General features: G+C 42.3%; 4 pseudogenes across 1 annotated transcript; 2 read left to right on the top strand and 2 right to left on the bottom strand.

Moving 5' to 3' along the window:
• The first annotated feature begins 409 nt into the window (after positions 1–409).
• On the top strand, positions 410–2,515 carry LOC104700358 (uncharacterized; annotated as a pseudogene). The gene is made up of 2 exons (XR_015561009.1): positions 410–485; positions 642–2,515. The product of XR_015561009.1 is annotated as an uncharacterized LOC104700358 (transcript).
• A 229-nt stretch (positions 2,516–2,744) lies between these two features.
• On the top strand, positions 2,745–4,887 carry LOC147940888 (pentatricopeptide repeat-containing protein At2g38420, mitochondrial pseudogene; annotated as a pseudogene).
• Positions 4,888–10,205: 5,318 nt separating this feature from the next.
• On the bottom strand, positions 10,206–11,219 carry LOC147940887 (uncharacterized; annotated as a pseudogene).
• Positions 11,220–13,356: 2,137 nt separating this feature from the next.
• On the bottom strand, positions 13,357–14,178 carry LOC109125588 (mavicyanin pseudogene; annotated as a pseudogene).
• Between the last annotated feature and the right edge of the window lie 8,825 nt (positions 14,179–23,003).

Genomic DNA, 23,003 nt, shown 5'->3' with positions numbered 1-23,003 from the left:
AAGAATAGAATGCTAAGATGCCAACAAGCTGAAGTCGATCCAAGAAGCTGACTTTGAGGCACCACTTTGAAGAGCTGATGGAGCCTAGAGTCATCTGATGCTGATATTGTAGAGCATTGGCTGGCGGAGAAGGTCCAGGAACCGGAGCAGCCACGGGACCCAGGAGGCCGCCGGTAAAACGTGGATTTGAAGCTTCTGCCCCGACTTGCAGTGACCAGGAATATTTTAATTAGTGACAAAAACCATATGGGAAGAAAAGTTATTCTTTATTTGAGCGAAACGAACATAGTAACAGACTATAAGAAAAGAACAAAAATCTACTTTGCTTCTACCTGAACTCGAAGGATATAACAATTTAAAGTAGAAGATATGATGGCTTATATATAGAAGAAAGATGATCTTATATTATGTATAACGATTAAATTTAAAAGATCTTAACCAAAATACCAGGGAAATCGGTGGATTTAACCGAACAAAAATATAACGTATCCTTCCATGCTTCTCTGCAGTTTCATTTTGAATTCCATGTGCCTTTGATTTATTTTTTTATTTTTATTTTTTAATTTAGGTTTAGAAAATTGGTGACTTTGCTTTGCGTTGGAGTTTATCACTTTTTGTCTTTGTTGTGTGTGGTTTTTCAGATGAGTGTTGCGAGCGATTCTCAAGTGCATTCTTCAGATACTTCGTCTGATGAAGCAGCCAGTCACGAACCACCCTTTTCCACGAATAATGAAAGGATACTTCAATTCTCCCATTTACACGGTGAGTTCTTCTCCCGAATACGTTGTCTCTACGACAAGAAGTGATCATTCGGTACTCCCGTTGTTTTGGTGCAACAATAAAGAATTTGATATTAATGGTGGGTGCGACATATGCAGTTATTCGAATTTTGGCACAGACTATTATTTATGTGTCGAATGTGATAAAATATTTCACAAAGAATGCATCCAATCTCCATCTAAAATCAAACAACCTTACCATCCTGAACATTCTCTCCAACTTTCATTTTTTATATATCGTTATCTTGGTGATATTGGGTGTTTATGTTGTGGAAGAGAAACAACGAAGCTGATGTATTATTGTACCAAATGTAAAGCTAAAATGCATACAGTATGTGCGATGAAGCCGATACCTTTCCTCATAGAGCAACCAAAAAGCCATGACCATCCCCTCACTCTTTTTCCTAGGCAAGCTTCATTAACTTGCAACGTTTGTGGTTTATTGAGAAAGTTTTGTCTTACCTATGTTTGCCTCGAATGCAACTTTGTTGCTCACAAGGATTGTATGAATTCACCAAACATCATCAAGATATCACGTCACCACCATCATATATCCTACACTCCTTATGTCCAGCTCGAAGAATGTTCTTGTGGAGTTTGTCGTAAAAGTATTGACTGTGACTATGGTGCGTATACTTGTGATAAGTGTAGTGATTATGTTGTCCATTCAAGATGTGCTCTTGCGAAGCATGTTTGGGACGGAAGAGATCTCGAAGGTGTTCTAGAAGAAGATGATACAACAAAAGATGTTGAGTCTTTTGAGAGGATATCTGAAGGAGTGATACTTCATTTTCTTCATGACCATCATCTCCAACTCCAAGTAAGCATACATTATGATGAAAATAAGCTTTGTCAAGCGTGTGTCCTTCCTATCTTTAAAGGTAGCTACTATTCTTGTATGGAGTGTGTGTTTGTCCTCCATGAAACATGCGCAAAAGCTCATCGCATTATTCAACATGCGTTACATCCTCATCCACTTGCATTAAAGATTGAGTCTGGATATAGTCAAGGTTACTTCTTTTGCAGTGCTTGTAATCGTTGTATAGGTGGTTTTATTTATCAATGTACGATAAGGGAATGCGAATTCGACATTGACATTCGGTGTGCTTCAATTTCTGAGCCGTTTGATTACAAAGGTCATGAACATCCCTTATTTTTAGCTTTAGATCCAAGAGAAAAACTCAAGTGTCTCATATGCACAAAAAGATATGTTGTATATGATGAATATGGGTTAAGGTTTATGAATTGTATAAACTGTGGTTTTATCGTATGTATGGACTGTGCTACCTTACCATATGAAGCAAGGTATAAGTATGAAAAACATTTTCTCAAAATTTTATATGGAGAAAAGTTATGTGAGAAAGATTGGTGGTGCGAGGTGTGTGAACATAATTTAAAATACACAAATACAAATGTGTTATATTGGTGCAGTGACTGTTGCACTATTGTTCATATTGAATTTATTAGGTAAAGACCCATATGTGAAGCCTGGTCAGTTTTTCCAAGTAAATGGGAAGGAGGTTGAAGTTCTTTGCAAAACTTATGCTTCTAGACCATTATGCGGTAATTGCAAGTACCCTTGTCAAGGAAAAATATTGAAGAGAGACAATCTTATAGCATGCTCCCGGAGATGTGGGTCTAAGATTTTTTAACTGATTCCAATGTGTTTATATATTCCTCTATATATTTAAGTGTAATTTATGTTTTATACTTAAGTTTAAAATGTTAAGCTTTGACATGGATGTGTAAATGTTTGTTTCTTGCATATAATTATTTATAGATGGATCAATGTTGATGAGGCAGGCAGGCAGCGTATTATATAAGATTGTGAGGCATCATTGATCATCATAATCAAAGTCTACTTGAGCTTTTAATATATAACAACAACAAAGATTCTGAAGCTACATGAAATTGTTATCTTCCATGGCTTCTTCCAATTATAATACTCCACGTTATCGAGTTGAAATGGCAAGATCATCGTCATGGCACCGCATGTCAAATTCTCGTCCTTCAGAATAAAATGGAACGAGAATCTCATGCAGAAATACGCAATGGAAGAGTGATAAGCACATGAGAGGCACATGTGAGGAGCTAAAAAGAAGAATGAGAACAATGTAGAGTATAAATAGAGATAGAGTAGTATTGTAAACAGGATCCTGTGTGATCATTGTGTAAAGTGTGTGTAACAAACCTGCGTATTTGTTAGGGTTCAGAGCTGCGTCTCTGTTCACACGATGAGATAGTGAGAACTGTAACTTACAATCTTATCAAATGGTGCGTTTGTGATCGAGATCGAAGTTATCGCGGAAGATAAGGGTTACGAAATTGGGGATTTTATCAAATCTGAGAAATAACAAGATCAAGATGGTGATGGAGCAAGTTTTGACACCGGTGAAGGAGTCTTCAGCGGCAGAGCTAGCATCGGTTGAGATTTCTGATCAGTTGTCAGAGTTGGGAACAAGGATTAGAGAGTCCGAAGATCACATGGATTCCAAGATCGAGGTCCAAGATCAGCAATTGATAAAGATTAAAGATTGGCCAGAACAAGTGACACTCCATGAGGATGATGGTTCAAGTCAATCAAGAGATGCAAGATCACCAGCTCGAGTTCATCAGGTACAATTCTCTTCTCCGGAACCTTGCCTTAGTGAGATTGGGCATGGTATTAGAGAGAATCTTCTTAAGAACGTGGAAATGCCAGTGTTTGAAGGATTCATAATGTACGGATGGATCGCCTGTGTTGAACATTTCTTTCGCATGGGTGTGTACAATGATGCAGAGAAACTAGCCTTAGTTTCAGTCAGCTTGAAAGGGGAAGCCTTGAGCTGGTACAATTTCGAAGTGAATATGAGGCAGTTTGAGAGTTGGAGTCAGTTTAAAACAAGATTGATGCATCAATTTGGTAAATCGAAGATTATAGGACCAGGTTAAAGTCTGTTTCGTATCAAACAAACAGGAACTATATCTGCTTATGTACAGAGGTTTGAAGACTTGTCTTCTCAAGTGACAGGCTTGGATGACCAGACATTAGAAGGGATTTTTCTCAATGGGTTAATTCAGGAAATGCAGGAGTTTGTTCTTATACAAAAACCATGTAATTTGTCGGAGATGATGGTTGTAGCTAGAGCTTTGATGTTGGAGAATAAGGAGAATTATGGATCTGATTATGAAGTGGTTTTGGTAAAAGATTCAGTACAAGAGTCAGATTTAGCTAAAAAGGAGAGTGACTCCTCTAAAGAGATGCAATTGCTTGTGTGCTACTTTGCCCAAACAATAAAAATCAGAGCCACAAATGCGACGTCTAAGTCCGGACCTGCACTTTCACGGAGTCACTATGGTACAAAAGATGATTATGCGTGCAACAGCTTTGCCTTGGCAGGAATGATCGTCTTCTTTGCTTCTGTGTCAATCCCATTTGCTCCTTCACAGCTTGAGGACAAGCTGTCGTCAAATGGAGGAGTATTGATAAGCACATGAGAGGCACATGTGAGGAGCTAAAAAGAAGAATGAGAACAATGTAGAGTGTAAATAGAGATAGAGTAGTATTGTAAACAGGATCCTGTGTGATCATTAGTATTGTAAACAGGATCCTGTGTGATCATTGTGTAACGTGTGTGTAACAAACCTGCGTGTTTGTTAGGGTTCAGATCTGCGTCTCTGTTCAGACGATGAGATAGTGAGAACTGTAACTCACAATCTTATCAAAGAGCTAATTAAGAAGCAGTCTAATCGCAGATTCAGAGGATGGTGGTGTTATAAAAACATCTTAAACATTGCATATGTTCGATACACCCGAATCCATTTTCAGAGATGTCATCGCTGCTTATGGTTTCTCCGGTAGAATTTTAAGAGGCGATCGATATTTTCTTCAAGATTCCTAATTTCAGGTGTGTGCCTTCTGCTTACACGCTCAATGCTTTACTCTTATTTCTTGTGAGAAAAAGAGAGAGAGAGAGAGAGTCTTGACTTGGTTCCTGAGAGTTTGGTGAAAGCTAGTATAATGGGAGTGAGGTTAGAGGGATCTACATTTGGGATATCGATCGATGCTCTCTATAGAATTGGTGAGGTAGATTGTGCTACTGAGTTAGTAACTAAACATAAGTATTGACATGTGTCTTAAAGATGATGTCTTCAATGAACAAGCTAGGTTCTAAGCCTAACGTAGTTACATACAATTGTATATTGATAAAGGGGTTGATTAAAGCTGGAGATCTGATTCGAGCTAAAACTATATGGAAAGAGATGGAGACGAATGGAGTTGACCGGAACAGCTACACATATAATATTATGATTATAGTGCATTTATTAAGGTAGACAATGTTCTTTCTACTCAAGGTTTTTTGGAGGAAGCGTTTAACATAAACGTGTTTTTTAAGAGTCCAAAAAAATATTATAAAAGGGGTCACTTGTTTACAAGAATACAAAATCTAACTAATTAGAGTAATGCAAAAAAAAAAAAAAAGTTGTTTCACTGTTTAATAAATCTTGACACACGCTAACAAGAAAAGAAAGAAAGACAAAGATGTAATAATAAAAAATAAGACTAAATGCTAAGATCAATTTTAGTAATTATTGCGAAAATACATAATTCTTTTGTGTTTTTTGTGTGATATTTATTTTTTTGGTAGGAAAAAGGGGAACAACGTCCCCCTTGCTTTTATTAGAATAAACTACAAAAAATCAGAAACGAACAGCTCTAGAAATGGTCATTCCACCAGCATCCTCCAACATAATCGAATAGACTACATCAGGACATGAATCAAAAGAATGAAGACCTAACTGTAAAGAATACGTATAGTTAGTTAACCCGTCTGACAGACGGTTAGCCTCTCTATACACGTGGTGAACCCGGACTAACCAGTCTCTCGAGAAGATGCCTTGGCACAAGCGTACCAAGAAAGCCAATGGATGAGCCGCGCAAATCTCTGACTGTAAAAAACCAACAACCAAGTTCGAATCCAATTCCAATTCCACCCGACGATTCCCACTTTCCCAAGCAATCCGAAGCCCATAGTACACACCCCATAATTCTGCCAAGAGAGCGGATCAGACCCCAATATGTAGCGCAAAACCTCGCAACCATGTGCCATTGACATCCCTAATTACACCTCCTGCAGCCGCTGCACCAGGATTTCCTCAAGACGCCCCATTAGTCATAAGTTTAACCCAACCCTCTCTCGGTTTCTCCCATTTGATCATCTTGTCCACCTTTGCACCCTGTTGTCCCCCTCCCTGCACCGTCAAATGAGCTTTCCGAACTTCATCAGCCATATCTCTAATCCATTTCAACCGATCCCTACACAACCACCTCTCACCAAACACATCACTACACCGCCACTTCCACGCCCACCATCCCGCCATACAAAATAATCTTGACCAGTTATCCCTCCCCGGATCCATGTTCTTAAACAACCACTCGAACAAAGACTGAGAGAAAAACTCACTATGTCTTCGTTGAGGGACCAGTCGCCTCCAAATACCTTCCATTGCCGGACAGTCCCTTAGGACATGCAGAATCGACTCCTCAGCTCTATTACACACCGAACAGAGTGCATTAACTCCAATGTGCCGGCGCACCCTCTCACCATTTGTCATCAGCACCTGATGACTTACCCGCCAAAAGAACAAATGGACTCTCTCCGGAACCACCAGTCCCCAAAGACGCCTGTAGAAAAGCCCCATATAGGGTCGAGGCACCGGATTAAGGGTAAGAAGCGCATGCGCTGACTGCACTGTAAAAGACCCATCACTAGTACCCATCCAGGACAGTTCATCACGACCCCCGAAAAGCGTAGTAACCACCACCGCATTTAAATGCCGTAAAATATACTCCGGTAGATATTGGCTCAGTCCCACCATATCCCAACCCAAGGTTTCTGACCAATAACTCACAACCAACCGTGTGTCCTCTAGTGGAGGTAAAGCCACCATAGTATGGCTAGCAAGAGGCTCGTCTACTAACCACCTATCTGTCCAAAACCGAATCAAGTGCCCATTCCCAGGCACCCACCCTAACCCAAGCGACACCACCTCCCTCAGTCCAACCCCTATGGCTCTCCATGTAGAAGACCAACAACCCTTCGGGATCAACCAGTCCTTGTCATGAACCACCCCCACCTTATATTTTTTCCGTAACACTTTTGCCCAGATGCTTGTCTGATCATTCAATAAACGCCATCCCACCTTCGCCAGTAACGCCCTATTCATATCACGAGCTTTCCGCAAGCCTAAACCACCTTCAGACTTTGGTGTACAAACCTTACTCCATGCCAACAAATGTTGTTTCTTCTGCTCACCCGTACTCCCCCACAAGAATTCTCGTGATATCTTATCCAACCGCTCCAGTGTTGAAGCCGGTAAGAGAATAGCACTCATCGAATGCACAGGGATCGAACATAACACTGATTTTGTAAGCGTCAATCTCCCTGCCAAAGTCAAAGATCTACCTTTCCACCCTGCCAATCTAGAGGACACTCTCTCCAAAACTTCTCTAAATGTGTCCTTATTCATTCGCCTGTGTAGAATGGGCATCCCCAAATACTTTCCAAGCTCCCTAGTTGAGCTAATTCCACTCTCTACAGTGATCAACCTCTCCAAATCCCGAGAAACATTATTAGAGAAAAAGATCTTAGACTTCTCAAGACTCACTTTTTGTCCCGATGCCATACAAAATCATTCCAGCACTCCACGAATCAGCCTCACCTGTGCGACTGATGCCTCAACAAAAAGAATCAAGTTATCGGCAAAGCAGCCATGTGACAACTTCGGACCCCCTCTAGAAAGCGTAATTGGTTTCCATTCTTTTCTTCCAACCGAAGCTTCAATCTGGTGATAAAGCCTCTCCAAGCACAGAACGAATAAATAGGGTGAAAGAGGATCTCTCTGTCTTAATCCTCTAGCCGGAGTAAATTCATTTGTCTTCTCACCATTCCATAGGATCCGCATAGCTGGTTCCTCCACCCCTGCCATAATCCTACTAATCCAACTTTCAGGTAAACCGGTAGCATCAAGTGTTTCCTGAAGGTAGTCCCACCTTATACGGTCATAAGCCTTCTCAAAGTCCAGTTTAAGCAGCATCCAGCCTTTACGTCCCTTTTTTCTTCTCATTGAGTGGACCGCCTCCTGAGCTATCACTATATTATCGATGCTCAGTCTCCCTGGAATAAAGCTTGACTGCGCAGGACCAATAAGCTTTGATATTACACTTTTCAACCGATTCACCATCATTTTTGTGATTACTTTAAATAACACATTACAAAGACTCACTGGCCTGAACTGAGTAATGCGATCCGGCTTCTCCACCTTGGCTATCAGCACCAGCAGAGCATCATTTGTGGACTGAGGGAGCACCCCTGACTCAAAGAACTCCAGGACAAATCGAGTCACAGACTCCCCAACAGTATCCCAACACCTTTGACAAAAGACTGGTTGAAACCCGTCAGGTCCGGGAGCCTTAAAGCTTCCCATGCTCTTTATTGCCTCCAGAACTTCCAGCTTCGTAAACTGTCTATTCATATGTGCTAACTCAGCACTTGACAACCTCTCAAACCCCTGCATTGGCAGACTACCATGGACCACGCAAACATCCTCCAGAGAATAAAGTCTTTTATAGTAAGTGAGCGCCATATTCTCCAACTCTGCTTTGTCCGTAACCCACCTATTCTCTGAGTCCCGCAACATATCAATCCTATTCCTTCTCCTGCGAATGATCGTTGATGTGTGGAAGAATGTAGTGTTCCTCTCTCCCAGTGCAATGAACTTTTCCCTTGATTTCTGATACCATAACGTTTCCTCTTGTGCGAGAGTGTCATCAAAATTACTCAACAACTGCTCCTCCTTAGCCAGCAGCTCATCAGTCTACACCAGCTCCAATAAGTCTTGCACTTCCTTTATTTCTTTCACTAGGCTCTCCTTGCGTGCATTGATATCTCCAAAAACCTCCCGGTTCCACTTTCTCAGCTTCCACCGCAACCTCTCTAAAGCTTCAGGTGTGGACAAAGTCGGATCTCAATATGCCACTAACAAATCCTTAAAACCCTCATGGTTTAGCCAAACAGCTTCAAAGCAAAATGGCCTCCGGTGTGGAACCAACCGCTGCAAAGGACACAATTGTACATACAACGGCGTATGATCAGACGAGAGAAAAGGTAAATGAGACACCACCGCTTCTGGCCATTTCAGCCGAGCATGCGGACTACAAAAAACCCGATCCAGTCGTTTGGCAACAAACGTACTTTCATTCCTGCCTCTCTTCCATGTAAATTTCCCACCCTTGAAACCCAAGTCAATCAAAGACAGCTCATTAATCCAGCCCCCAAACGCTAACGAGTCTGCAGACAGCCTCCCATTCCTGCCAGTCATCTCATCAATTCTTAGGATAGTATTGAAATCCCCTTCCATAAACACAGGTTTCTCCAACCCATCCACTATACCTCGTAACTCTTCCCACAATTCACTCCTACGAGACATTGTAGGTGCCGCATACACTGCAATCAAGTGTATCACCTCCCCCCCCCTTTGTTATTTTCGCATGAATACCCTGACTTGACGATCCCACAACCTCCAACTCCCCCACACTAGACCTCCACAGCAGCCACAGACCACCACTCTGTCCTGTTGCATCCACTCTGAAAGAGTTCTCAAAGCCCAACCTCTGACAAATCCGACTTGCTCTCTCCCCCTCCGCATGAGTCTCAAATAAGGCTAGTACATTCGTATCAAACTTCTTCATCATATACCGCAATGAACGCCTAAAATTGGGTTTATTCGCCCCCCCCCCCCCCCCCCCGGCAATTCTAGAACATATAATTCATGAGAACTATCAGGTAATACCTTAGAACAGTCGGGGCGAACCACTATTGATCCCCACCCACACCATTTGATCCCCGCTCACTCATATGATCCACATTCTCCACAGAACTCACACTTCTGTCTGGAACCCCGCCACTCTGTTCCTTACTCCCTAAGTCCCCTTCAATCATATTCTCACTTGTGAAAGCACCACCTTGTCTCCCCACATCACCACTCTCCACTCTCAATCTTTTACCTGTAGACACCACTCCCATGTCCCCCGTACAGGCCCAAACACCAACTCTCTAGTGGGAGTATTACTCTTCACTCCTCTCCCTTTTGACCCCATATATTTACCACCTTTACTTCCCCTATCTTAGCAGACATCTCACCACTCACCCCCTTAAAAGGGGTCCCCTATCCCTCCCTGAACATATCTTTCCTCCCAAATACCCTTATTCCCGGGTCTAACACATTCAAAGTGTTCTCATTCTCCTTATTCACATCCCCGACACCCCCCGCACTCCTCACATCCTCCAACTCCATGTCTTGTCCCAAACCATTAAAACTGTTGGACTCCATTTGTTGGACCTTCTCCCTCTGCTGTTCAACGGTCTTAGGCGTAAGTGCCTCGCTTCACCCTCCTGCAACGAACACCACCCCCCTATCCTGGCTAACCCCTCTTCTTCCCGTACCTCTGACCTCTGTAAAACCATCACTGGTAGGACTCTCTCTCACAGGATTATCCCTTCTCGGACTCTCCCTGCCTGGGTTTGTGATAGCTCCCTTCTCTTGTACTAGAACAATCTGTCCTGAGACTCGCCTAGGACAAGTACTCCGCAGATGACCAAATACACCACACAAAGAACAAATAGTGTTAAAACCTTCATAAGCGACAAAGTACCTCTCAGCATTCACCATCACTGTGCCTTTCAACGGCTTTCGCAGATCCACTTTGACACACACTCGAGCAAAACGTGCTCTCTCCACCCGCAGCATTGTTAAGTCCACCTTTACTAGCTTCCCCACCCCCTCTGCTATCCTTGCCAAGATCGCCCGGTGGTAAAGATTCAAAGGCAGATTCGAGATCCGAACCCACACAGGCATCGTATTAATGTCATCACGCAAGGGGTTGAATGTCGGTGACCACGCCTGCACCATTAACATACTCCCGAACACCCTCCATGGACCACCAGTCACTGCCCCTAGATAATCCTCCTCCAGATCAAAACGAATCTAGAAAAATTGCCTCGGTGGATCCAACACTGTCATTCCCCCTTGCGGCTTCCAAAAATCCCTCAGTTTATGATTCATTGCCGCAATCGTGATATTCCGACCCAACACCTTGACAATCATACACTGGCGATACAACCCGTTCATCGCCTCCAACAATTCCTGTCCCATGGTAATCACCGCCTCACCATCTTCCCCACTTGAAAACTCCAAACTCACTCTCGAGTTCACAAACTCATCATTCATAACCTGCTCCGGCACTGGAATCCCTCCCCCATTACAACCTTTAACCCTCTCAACCCACTTGCAATCTCGATCTGGCTCCCCTTCCGGCGGCCGACCATCATCCTCCATACTCTCATCCTCATCGCCAACCGCCAAAGCCCTCTCTCCACTAGGGTTCCCAATCGCCGTCATTATTTCCTTCTCTTTAAGACTTTGTGTGTGATATTTATGATGATTGGCTTTTAGTTAAACTAGGTTTTGAACCCAGGCTACGCGTAGGTTTATTTGATATATTTTGATAAAAATGATATATGATTGATTAAAGTAATAAAATATTATCTCATAAAAAAAAAATTAAAATTAGTACTAAGGAAAATAAATAAATTTCAGATACATAATTTTTAAAATATAAAAATCAGTTGTGTTATAAAATCAAATCTGATAAAAAAATTATAAATTTAACTTGATGTCCAGGCGAGGCAATTAAACTGATGACCTCACATATCCTAAACCATTTTCTTTGACCACCAGAAAACGAAACAATTTTATATTCATGAATATAACTCGTTTTCATATTTAATTGATTACTACCACCTATGTTTTCGTGTTTTTTATTCAATGTTTTCTTATTTTTCATATTCGTTCTTGTCATTTTCATTGTCAAATTTTGTGTTAATTGTCATCGTAACTTTTACCGTTTGGTTCTTCGTTATACTCTTTTTCTTCTTCTTCCTCGTCAACTTCTTCACATTCTTCCAGTGAAAATTTTTTTTTAGACTACCACACAACTTGTTAACCCATCAAACTCCAAGAACAAAATTATTTCTTTTCTCGTAAAATTTATGAAATTCATGATTACCATCATAGTCAACACATGCACCCAATTATTGACAATTTTATCCATATACTTATTTGGTTTTAGATCCACGCGTTTAGAAACTTTTCAAACCAAAATCCTTACTTGGTTTATAATATTTTAAAAATATAATAAAATATACTAATAATTATTTATTTAATATGAATCATATGATATATAGAAATATGAGTACACTATAAGAACATATTAATTATAAATAAATAATATCAATTATATTATATCATCAAATAATATCAATCATATCATATTATCAAATAATTGTAACCGTATATAACAGTAACCGCTTGAACCGTAACCGTATTTAAACGTAACCGTTTGTTAAACGGTTTTGGTTAAAGTTACAAAAATTTCTAACCATAACCGATGGTTAATAAACATTAACCGTGACAATCGTAACCTTGGTCATGCCTATGTATAGCTAATAAAACATGTGTGTTTGTCGTCCATTTTTCTTCTTTAAACCTCAAAATTTGATTCAAACATCAAATTAAGGTCTTGCGATGTCAATCCTTCTTCCTTAGATCCAAAAATAAAAAATTAATGAAAGAATATCAACTCATCTATAAAATCATACACAAAAATATATTTTACAGCTCATAAAAAATAAAAAGCACAAATGTAGATAAATAAGATAATTTATGTTTTGCATCAATATTTAGAATATTTTAAACTTTTAAAAGGTTTTGAAATATAAAATTTGAACCTTCTAAAAATTTTCAATATTTATAATATTTTAAACTTTTAAAATTTAAAACTTATAATATTTAATAACTTTTTAAAATTTTTAAATATTATAATATTTTTTTGAAACTGTTTAAAGTTTTAATTTGATCAAATAAAAAACCAGATCAAACCAAATAAAACTTTTAAACTTGGATGCATGATAAATCAAGTTTTCCTGCTCATTCGTCGTTGGAAGCATATTAATCTTATTTATACTGGTTCTGAACCATTATCTAAAAAATTTCTAGCCGATGTGGGATATTGTGTTTAGTTCTTTGATTTCCATAAATTTAAAATTTTCCTTTTTCTAAAAAATTCTGTAAATTTAAAAATTTAATAAATGACATGTCAAATCATGATAGGTTGTTTAAAATAATTTTTAATATAAAAAATTCTGGAAATCATATAAAATGTTAATAAGTGATATGTCAAATTTCTATTGGTTGTTTAAAATCCTAGGTGGACAGCCTTAGTCCTACTTTTTATTAGTATAGATGCTAACCTAAACTCCTACAAGACCTTGAAAATTTACTAATTAATTTTAGGGTTAAGTTTACTTATGTCTCATACTATATATACTAATATATGGACTCCAATTCAACAGGCTAATTTTACTTTTCCGATGCCTCATACATACTAATGGACTCCAATTCAACAGGCTAATTTTTCGGCTGCTAAAATATAAGGAATTAAGAAGTACGTATATGTGAGCATAAGAAGAAAAAGAAAGAAAAAAAGAAAAATATTCCATAATAGTGAGTAAACAAAAACACTAGAGAAGAAAAAAAACCTACAACTCAATCAAAACATAAGAAGTACAACCAAAAAGAATAAACAAAACCACTAGAGAAGGAAAATAACTACAACTCAATCAAAACGTGTATGAATCTATCAAACTAAAAGAATAAAGAAAAGCATAGGAAGCAAGTTGGATCCGATCCAGAAAATATTAGAGCTGAAGCTGCGCTATGTGGAGCTAGCTGGTGATGGTCCCATCTGATACTGTGGAGCATTATATATTGACCGGTGAATCAGCTAACGGAGATGGTGAAAGAGACGAGGAAGAGCTTGGTGATCGGACTGGTCCAGGAACTGGAGCAGCCACGGGACCCAATGAGGCCGGCAATACATGGATTTGAAGCTTCTGTCCCAACATGCAGTGACTAGGAACCCCGCATATGAATTGTTGGAGTCCCGGTTTGGTTAGAATGATGGTATCAGCTCCGGTATGGTATTTTGTCAGCGGGTTAGACGAGTCACACAGCTGAAATTCATTGTAAGTGACTTCAGTGACGTCGTGGAAATTGTTGTTGTATGAGAAGACCAAAGAGTCTCCGACTTGAAAAGTTCTTGATGAAGCCCAAGCCTCGTAATCAACATCTATCATCGTCCATCCCTTCGAGTCTCCGACCTTGTGAACGGTTCCTCCAATGGCAACTCCAAAAAGAGTTACAAGAATCAACAAAGAAGTAAAAATTACGTTCTTCTTAGTCAAAGCCATGATCATGTTTTTGGTTCTTAACTTGGGAATGAGAGAAACAAGATCTGAGAGAGATGATTAATGAAAGTAATGAATTTGTTTGGTGAGAGATTGAGAAGGGGTCTACATGTTTCTTATATAGAGCCGAGGGGTTGGTTGAGATAATCCTATCCCTGTTGGGATTTGAAGATTAATTTGATAATTCCTAGTGACTATTTGATTATGTTTTGTTTAGGTAATATTTTTCCTTTTTTTTTTTCCATATTCGATATGGATACCACGACCGTTTCTACTATGAATTTTCTAGTTTTTTCAACAGTTTTGTTTTTAACAATAAATTTGTTTTAGATATATTTTAAAAAATTTGTTCAAAATTAAAGATAAAAGCATTGATATTATTAACAAAAGTATTTTGAAAAAACGAAGAAATGAATGACTAAAAACATAACAAAAAGAATTACGATGTACAATACTGCACGATTCGATGTCTACAACTGGATTCAAGATATCAAAGGCTCGGCATCCCGACTCGAATCGGTTGAATTCAAATGGATACTGTTTGTACCGGGGATTACACAGTTTAAACAAATAAAGATTTTGTGGGAAAGAGCAAGCAAGTTCTTTTATTAATCGGGGAAAACGTGAGATCGTCACTTAAAACGAGTCGAGATAGAGCTTGTTAGTTCACAAGCGAACTAGCAAGCTTAAAGTGACGAACTGAAAACAAGAATGAATTATACGAAAGACAATAGCAGTTTTCGATGCAAAGTATTGCTCTGTAGGTATTGTCTGCGGGTCAGGATCCTTTCTCCAATAGATGTCTCGAGCTATTTATAAGCGAATGTAGAGTTAGAGCACTCTAGGGTTTTCTGTGTGAAATCCCGAGATTGTCCTCCGAGGTTGGCCCATTTCCTTCTATCTCTGGTAAGTCTTTGTTGGGCCGAGTTGGCATATGGGGCAAAGCCCATATCCAACAATAGTCCCCCCTTAGTCCGGCGAGCGAGATATTTCTGCGATCGGCGGGCGTACTTTGAGTCTTAACATATGCCTGCTCGGCGTTAGGCGTTCCAGACTGCTTCAAGAAGATCTAACTTTGTGTGGTGATGGTTAAAGCGATAGTTTTTGTTGAGCTCGGAGCTCGTTCTGATGTTGTATGCGTTGAGTGTGTTGTTCTGGAGCGCGAAGCTTGTATGAATGTTATGTGTCTTGAGCACGTCTTTGCGGAGCGTGGCGCCTGGCGCGTGGAGCGTTGAGCGTGGATCTCATCTAGATGTTATGCGCCTTGAGCACGTTTTTACAGAGTGTAGTGCTTGATAATGGATCTGCAATGGTTGAGGACGGAGTTGCCGCACATAGTTCGTAACCAAGGATCAAAGAAATTGAGCCAGACCGGCATGCGGAGATTGAGGTCGGCGAGCTTGAGATTGAGGTCGGCGAATGAGTTTGAGGTCTCCGAGATTGAGGTCGGCGAGCGAGAAAGTGAGATTGAGGTCGCCACCGAGAGTGAGATTGAGTTCGGCGCCGAGAGTGAGATTGAGGTCGGCGAGAGTGAGATCGTCATCGTCGAGGTTGAGGTTGAGATCGGCGAGTGAGATTGAGGTAGCCACCGATAGTGAGACTGAGCTCGACGCCGAGAGTGAGATTGAGATCGGCTTAAAGGGAGATCATTGTCGTCGAGGTTGAGATCGTCGTCGTCAAGATTGAGATCGCCACCGAGAGTGAGATTGAGGTTTCCACCGAGAGTGAGACTGAGGTCGGCGAGAGTGAGATCATCGTTTTCGAACGGGGTCGAGAGGTGAAGAGAGGTCGGTGGACAAGGATTGATGAGTGCTGAGGTTGGTTCTTGCGAGATCGGCGGATTGAGGTCGGCGGGACGCTGCACGATGCCCCGGAGTTCGAAAAATCCTCATTCTAGGTCGGCGCTTGTCCTACCATTGGGGCGAGCTCTAAGGTCAACTCCTAAGATGGGTGTTCATGATGTACGCTCGCATTCCACGTCCAAGCTGGAGGTAGACACAAAACTGGAGGTCGGCACCAAACTTGAGGTAGGCGCCAAACTGGAGGTCGGCACCGAAATTGAGGTAGGCACCTAGGTAGAGGTTGGCATCAAGCTTGAGGTAGGCAGCAAGCTGTAGGTTGGCGCCAAGCTGGAGGTCGGCACCAAGCTGTAGGTAGGTGCCAAGAGACTCGAGTGTGAGAGCGTCGAGCATGAGGGCGACAAGCACGAGAGAGTCGAGCGTGAGAGCGTCGACTGTGAGGGCTGCGAGCATGATAGTGGCAAGCGTGAGAGAGTTAGCATGAGAGCGTTTGACTGTGAGGGCGTCGAGCATGATAGTGGCAAGCGTGAGTGAGTCGTGCGTGAGAGTGGCAAGCGCGAGTGAGTCGACTATGAGGGCGTCGAGCATGAGGGCGACATGCATTTGAGCGTATGTTTGATATGCAACAAGGCTTTGTGCTTTACTGGAGTAAAGTGGTAGGCGAGACGGACTCGCCATACCTTTAGGTGTGGCTTTTGTGTCCGGCTTATCCTGTTGGTGTTTGGGGTTGGCAAGAACTTGCAAGCCGGAGCTTGGCTTATTAGTCCAGGCGCCCTCAAATTAGTGTGAGACTTGCTCGGCTTTTTGCTTGGTTTCGAGATATATTTTACGGGGCGAGACGTCTCTCGGCTTACCCTGTTACGTGTTTCGAATACCAAGTTTTAGGTTGGTAGTTGAGATGAGCTCGTCGTACCTTTTAGGTGCGGCCCTGGTGTCCGGCTTACCCTGTGGGTGCCCCGAGGTCGGCAAGAGTGTGCAAGTAAGAACTTGGCTTATTCAAACTTGACCGCCTGCTAGCTGAATGCGAGACTGGGCTCGGCTTTTTTTGTGCGGATTATTTCACCGCTGCATCCATGTGGAACTCGTTTTTAATCGAACACCTGGCCAGGGTGACGATGTAGAAGCTGGACACTCGTTAAGACGGACTCGTTCGAGAGAGCTTATTTGACTAAGAGTACTCTTGCGAGTGTAATTTTTTTTTTGTAAATGACTTCTTTTGAAGAGTTGATGAGCTCGGTAAGTGAGCGTTTTTTTTTTTTTTTTTTTTTTTTTGTTTTTTGCTAATGATATTATGATGTTTAACTCACCGTTGATCCTTGGTGTTGAGCTGCGAGTTGGTCGTCGATGTACAGCTGCGAGGCCATTGTTTGGGTTGGGTTTATGGACAGACCATTGCGTAAAACCGAAATTGTGAAGGTTTGGGGAGCTCTTGCGTGAACCCGACTCCTACGTGGGTGGTTTGTCGTTGGATTGATGATCGGCTTGCAGGTAGTAGAGATGAGCTTGGTAGGTCGACAACATAGATAAGTTTGAAAGGTCAATTGTTTGCCATATCGCCAAGTATGAATGTTGGGAAGATCAGAGCTAGTGAGGTCGTTTCTCGCGATATTGAAGATATCAGAGGGTACCGAATTGGTTTGGGTGAGGTCGGCGAGATGGAGCTGGGAGATCGCCGAAGAGGGTTGTGCCGTCGGAGATCGGACAATCGAGTTGAGGTCGATCTCGCCGAACTGAGCTCGGCGCCACTCTCAGGTTTCGTCAATCAAGAGGTCGGCGGTGAGGTTGGTCGAAGAACGCGGCACAACGACCATGTTGCGAATGGGATCACTTGTGACCCGGTTGGGATCGATGTGGAAGATCGACGAGGTCAGCATTTGTGCGAGATCGGCGACGTGGGAGATTGGCGATGTGGGGTCACTTGTGACCCGGTTGGGATCGATGTGGGAGATCGGCGAGGTCGGCATTTGTGCGAGATCGGCGATGTGGGAGATCGGCGATGTGGGGTCACTTGTGACCCGGTTGGGATCGATGAGGTCGGCATTTGTGAGCTCGACGCCGACCTTGACGAGATCGACATTACTCGCGACATTACTCGCGACACTCGCAGGGTTCGGCCAAGCGATGAGAGGGAGACGGGAGATCGGCACAATAGTGTGCTCGGCACATCCATGCTCGGCAGCGACGAGCTTGGCGCGACTGATCTCCGAATTGCGGTTGGTTCTGATTTTGATGAAGGCGACGCTGATCTTATGTGTGGAGGTCTCGGTTTTCGATCGTCAGGCGATAAGGCCCCAAGCGAGAGAGATCGGCGAGGGGGTACGGACGAGGTCGGTATTTCGAACAGAAAGGAAGGTCGTCCTTCGACGAGCTCCCGAGTTCTAACGTATACGCGTGGTAAAACTCTTGCGGGAATCCAGCGTGCTTTTTCCGAAGAGTTCGCGGCTTATAAAGATGTTTTTGATGATGTTAGTGTCGGTATTGGAGCGGAGTGTGGAGACTTCGATAGTTTGGCCAACGACTACAATTTTGCTGATATTCTCGAGTTCAGTGAAGATAACGACAGTGGTTTTGGTGGGAGTCCTATGGATGTCGTCCCGGCCGAGGATCCTGGTCCTCGTTCAGCTGTTTTGGGTCTTAGTGTTGCGTCGATTGGTGCTAATCTTTCAGCCGGTCCGGCCGATCACGGTCCTTCGGCCGGGACGGCCACCTGCTTCCTGAAACCGGCAGTTTGCTTTGAGGGTGAGCGGTTGTGCGTCAGAGTTGGCAAAATCGACACTATGGGTGAGGGGGTCGGCCAATGGAGGTCAGTGTGGCGTTGTACGGTGCCCTAGAGGTCGTCCCTGTGTGGGTGGCATATCTCTAATCCATGTCGGCACTTGTCTAACCGTTAGGGTGAACTCCGAGGTCGGCTCATAATTGGAGGTGGCAAGGTTGACTATACAAGTATATTGGAGGCGTATTGGGAGATATGAGCGAGAGAGGTCAGCAGGATATTCTCCAAAGAACAAAACCTAGCCGCCGCTCGTCGCTTCTTTGCCGATAGTAGGTCGGCAGGATATTCCGTTGACCATCGATCGAGATGACCTGATGGTGGTTGGCGGTCGCCCTGGTTTAGCCCGCGCGCACAGACTTTGAGGTCGGCATCATAAGAAACAAATCTGAAGTCGGCATAGGGCCACGAGGGGGAGAGAACTCTACAACGGGGGTCGGTGCAGGCTGCATGCGGATCTTCCTTGGAACAAGATCGAGAGGTTGAGGTTGGCGAGGATGGCCATCATGAGGTCGTCCCCAATCTCGACTTGGGCGGCGACCGCTCTCGAGGTTGGTCTCGATGTTCGTTGGGTGGAGATGGCTCATAGGAGCAAGAGGGGAGGTCGGTATAATGAGTGTGATTCTCGCTTGGTTGGGAGCGAGGTAAAGGTCGGCTTTGCGACCAGGAGGTGAGATAGGCAAAGGAATGGTGAGCTCGAGAGTGAAGGCATGAACGCTGGTGAGATCGGCACCTCTCGTGAGATTGGTACATTTCGTGAGATCGGTATCTCTTGCGAGGCTGCCCGTGGTGATGCTTTGTTAATCGGAGGGCGGAGCGACCGAGAATCTGCCGATCTGGATCCGGTTGGCTTTGAGATCGATCGAGAGGATGTGGAGCTGAGCGGTGATGTCGGCTTTGGTTGTCGCGAGCTTGGCGACACCTCTCATGAGGTCGGCACTTCTCATGGTGATGCTTTCGACGGTATAGATATTGATATTAGGGAAGAGTGGAGTTTTGGTTTCAGCAACAAGGGTTTGACCGACGATCATGATTTTGACGACATTCTTGAGTTTGGTGAAAAGTGGTGGTTTCATGGATCTTTCTGTGGCTAACGAGAGGCCTACTACATCACCCATGGCTGTTACTGGAGGTAGAATGGGCACTCTGAGCGCTCCCAAAGTCGATGGTGTCTCGGTGCTTATTCCTCTATTGTTGGAGTCAGTTGATTTGATTAAGGTAAGCTTTTTTATGTTGTAGCGAGTGTGTCAAGTCGCTCGGCTGTTCGCATGTCCTGGCTAACGAGACTGTCGATGATAGTCTACATCAGATATTCGAAGTTGTTTCTGCGTCCAGCAAGCAAGGGAGCTGAGAGGGCGGCACCGTCAGTGAAAACTAGAGCCATGGTTTGGAGATGTTGGGCATGTGTGGCAACAAGAGGTTCTGATGGCGTATCGGGCGCTGGTGTAGAGGTTGTGTTGTTCGGAGTAGCGCCCTCGACTGTTGTCGTCGCGGAAGGTGGAGGTGAGAGAGTGGCAGTGTTGGTGACCAGCTGGTCTGCAGCAGGTCCGGCTTCAGCGTGTGCAGCTACGAGAGGCTCAGAGGGCGCGTCGGGCGCTGGTGGAAAGATTGTGCTCGGCAGTGAGCCTTCGGTTGGGCTCGGCAGGGAGCCTTCGGTTGGGCTCTCCAAGGAGTTCGGCAGGGAGCTCAGCGGGGGAACTGTTCGTGTTCTCGTTCGCCCCCATCGCTGTTCCGTTGGCTGCTCCGTTACTTCGTTGAGGTTTTCGCTGGGGTTCGTCATGAGTCTTGAAACTTCGAGGAAGTGAGGATCGTCGGTCTTGATTCGTCAAAAGAAGCGCTTTACTCTTGCCCCACGGTGGGCGCCAATTGTTTGTACCGGGGATTACACAGTTTAAACAAATAAAGATTTTGTGGGAAAGAGCAAGCAAGTTCTGTTATTAATCGGGGAAAACGTGAGATCGTCACTTAAAACGAGTCGAGATAGAGCTTGTTAGTTCACAAGCGAACTAGCAAGCTTAAAGTGACGAACTGAAAACAAGAATGAATTCTACGAAAGACAATAGCAGTTTTCGATGCAAAGTATTGCTCTGTAGGTATTGTCTGCGGGTCAGGATCCTTTCTCCAATAGATGTCTCGAGCTATTTATAAGCGAATGTAGAGTTAGAGCACTCTAGGATTTTCTGTGTGAAATCCCGAGATTGTCCTCCGAGGTTGGCCCATTTCCTTCTATCTCTGGTAAGTCTTTGTTGGGCCGAGTTGGCATATGGGGCAAAACCCATATCCAACAGATACCACGTACTACAAATCATCTCGCTGACAAGATGGCTAAAGCTTAACGGGCTCAAACTCAACATTATCATCTTCATTTAACTATTCTTTCCTGTATTCGTTCATCTTTTTATCCATGTCCAAATATTTTCTAATTAATAAATGCAGAGTGTTAAAAAAAAAAAGAATTACGATGTACACAATAATTACATCTATATAACTAGTTTCCTTATATAAAAAGACTATCATTATGATTTTTAGGATCATCATAATTCATGAAGGTTGGACTATATTTTGCCTTGTTATCCAAAAAAAAAAAAATGAATGTTATAAAAAGAGGTTTAAGGAATTGTTCTCTTGTGTTATTACTCTATCCCATAGGATATAACATATATATAGTGATACAACATTAGGGTTTTTGGTTATACACTAAGTAGGCCGATAATGGGCATCCACATAATACAATATATTCATAACACTCTCCCTTGGATGACCATTATAAAAATGTAGTCCCAAATGCGCATATGAGATGTTGCCTCGTTAAAAACATTACCAGGAAAACCCAGTAGGAAAAACCATGGTTAAAGGAAAAAGAGTGCAGCGCGCTTTTACTCCCCCTCTTGAATATATCACTTGAAATCTTCAAAATGACGCAATTTAATATGATAAACTAACTCCTTGAAAGCAGTGGCTTGAAGCGTCTTGGTAAATATGTGCTCCAAATCTTCACTTGAACTATAGTACACGTGCATCGCCATTCTTCTGCTGGATATTGGTCTCTTAAAAGACTCATCTTGATCATTATTTTCGTCTCTCACAATCTCATCAATGTATGTCAAAGACTTTGAAGATGATAGTCTTTCACCATTGGAATCATAATAAATCTCTTCAGATATTTATCTTTCGCGTGTTCTTTTGTTGTCTCGTTAAAAACTTTTCATGGAAAAACCCCAATGTGATAAAAACCATGATAAAGAAAAAAGAGTACAACCACGCTTATGATCATATTTCTCCCCCTAAAAGCATCATCTTCAGGTTATGTATTATGATCATATATACCAACTTTCCTGAATTGTTATAAACAGCGCTTTCAGGTACAAACTCATATGATCATCATATATTCTACTGGGTCATTGAACTTCAAGTCATTTGAACCCCTTTCATATAGAAGATCTATTTGAACTTAAGCCCAAATACTCTATTAGATACTCCTTGTAAAACTTTCTTTTTCTACTCTTCTTATTAGTATGGTACTACAAGACCATTTTTCTATGTAAGATAATGTAAGCATCTTGAGGTAACATCTCATTCATCATATGTCAAATCTATAACCTCAAGAAATTTCATGAAAGATCTGATATTATACAATCCGGTTTCTCCATCTTTCAGGAGTAATATTTCATCATTGATCATTTGCGCTTACCAGATTTCATATGTGAAATCTCTACCGGAGATCAGATAACAAGAACCACTTGTAAGTGGTAAAGAGACAAGAGACACACATAATTTTTCTTTTAACGAGGTTCAGCAAAGGCCTATGTCCTCAAACTTTCTTGAAAATATTTCTTGAACACAATTACAGTCATTGTTCAATATCGGATTTACACAACTCTAAGATCTTATCTTAGCTTGTTCCCGATTTATTTTCAAACCACTATGAGATCCCTAAGATGAACAACAATGATCTACACACAGGATTTTCTCATAGAGACAGACTCTCACCCTTTTCTCTCAAAAGGTGTCAAAAGTCTACAAAACTTTTTCTCGAGAGCTATAAAATATTGCTTCTAGCAATAAGATCACTTTAAAGGAAACTTCTGACAGTTTGAAAACCTTCTCACTAGACTGAATCAAGTCTTACTCTTATTTTCAAACTCATAAAGGATCTAAATTAGTTGCTTCAACCAAATGAGAGTACATCTGTCATAAGTAATTTCTGAGAATCATTGTACTACTACACGTACTGAATTTCTCATACAGATCCACTTATGTTCCACTCATTTTACACTTTCAAGTGTAAGGACTACAGGTCCAAATATTA

Source organism: Camelina sativa, chromosome 7, assembly GCF_030686135.1.
Source record: "Camelina sativa cultivar CO46 ecotype springtype chromosome 7, ASM3068613v1".
NCBI lineage: Eukaryota > Viridiplantae > Streptophyta > Magnoliopsida > Brassicales > Brassicaceae > Camelina > Camelina sativa.
This window is presented reverse-complemented; position numbering and strand designations above follow the sequence as displayed.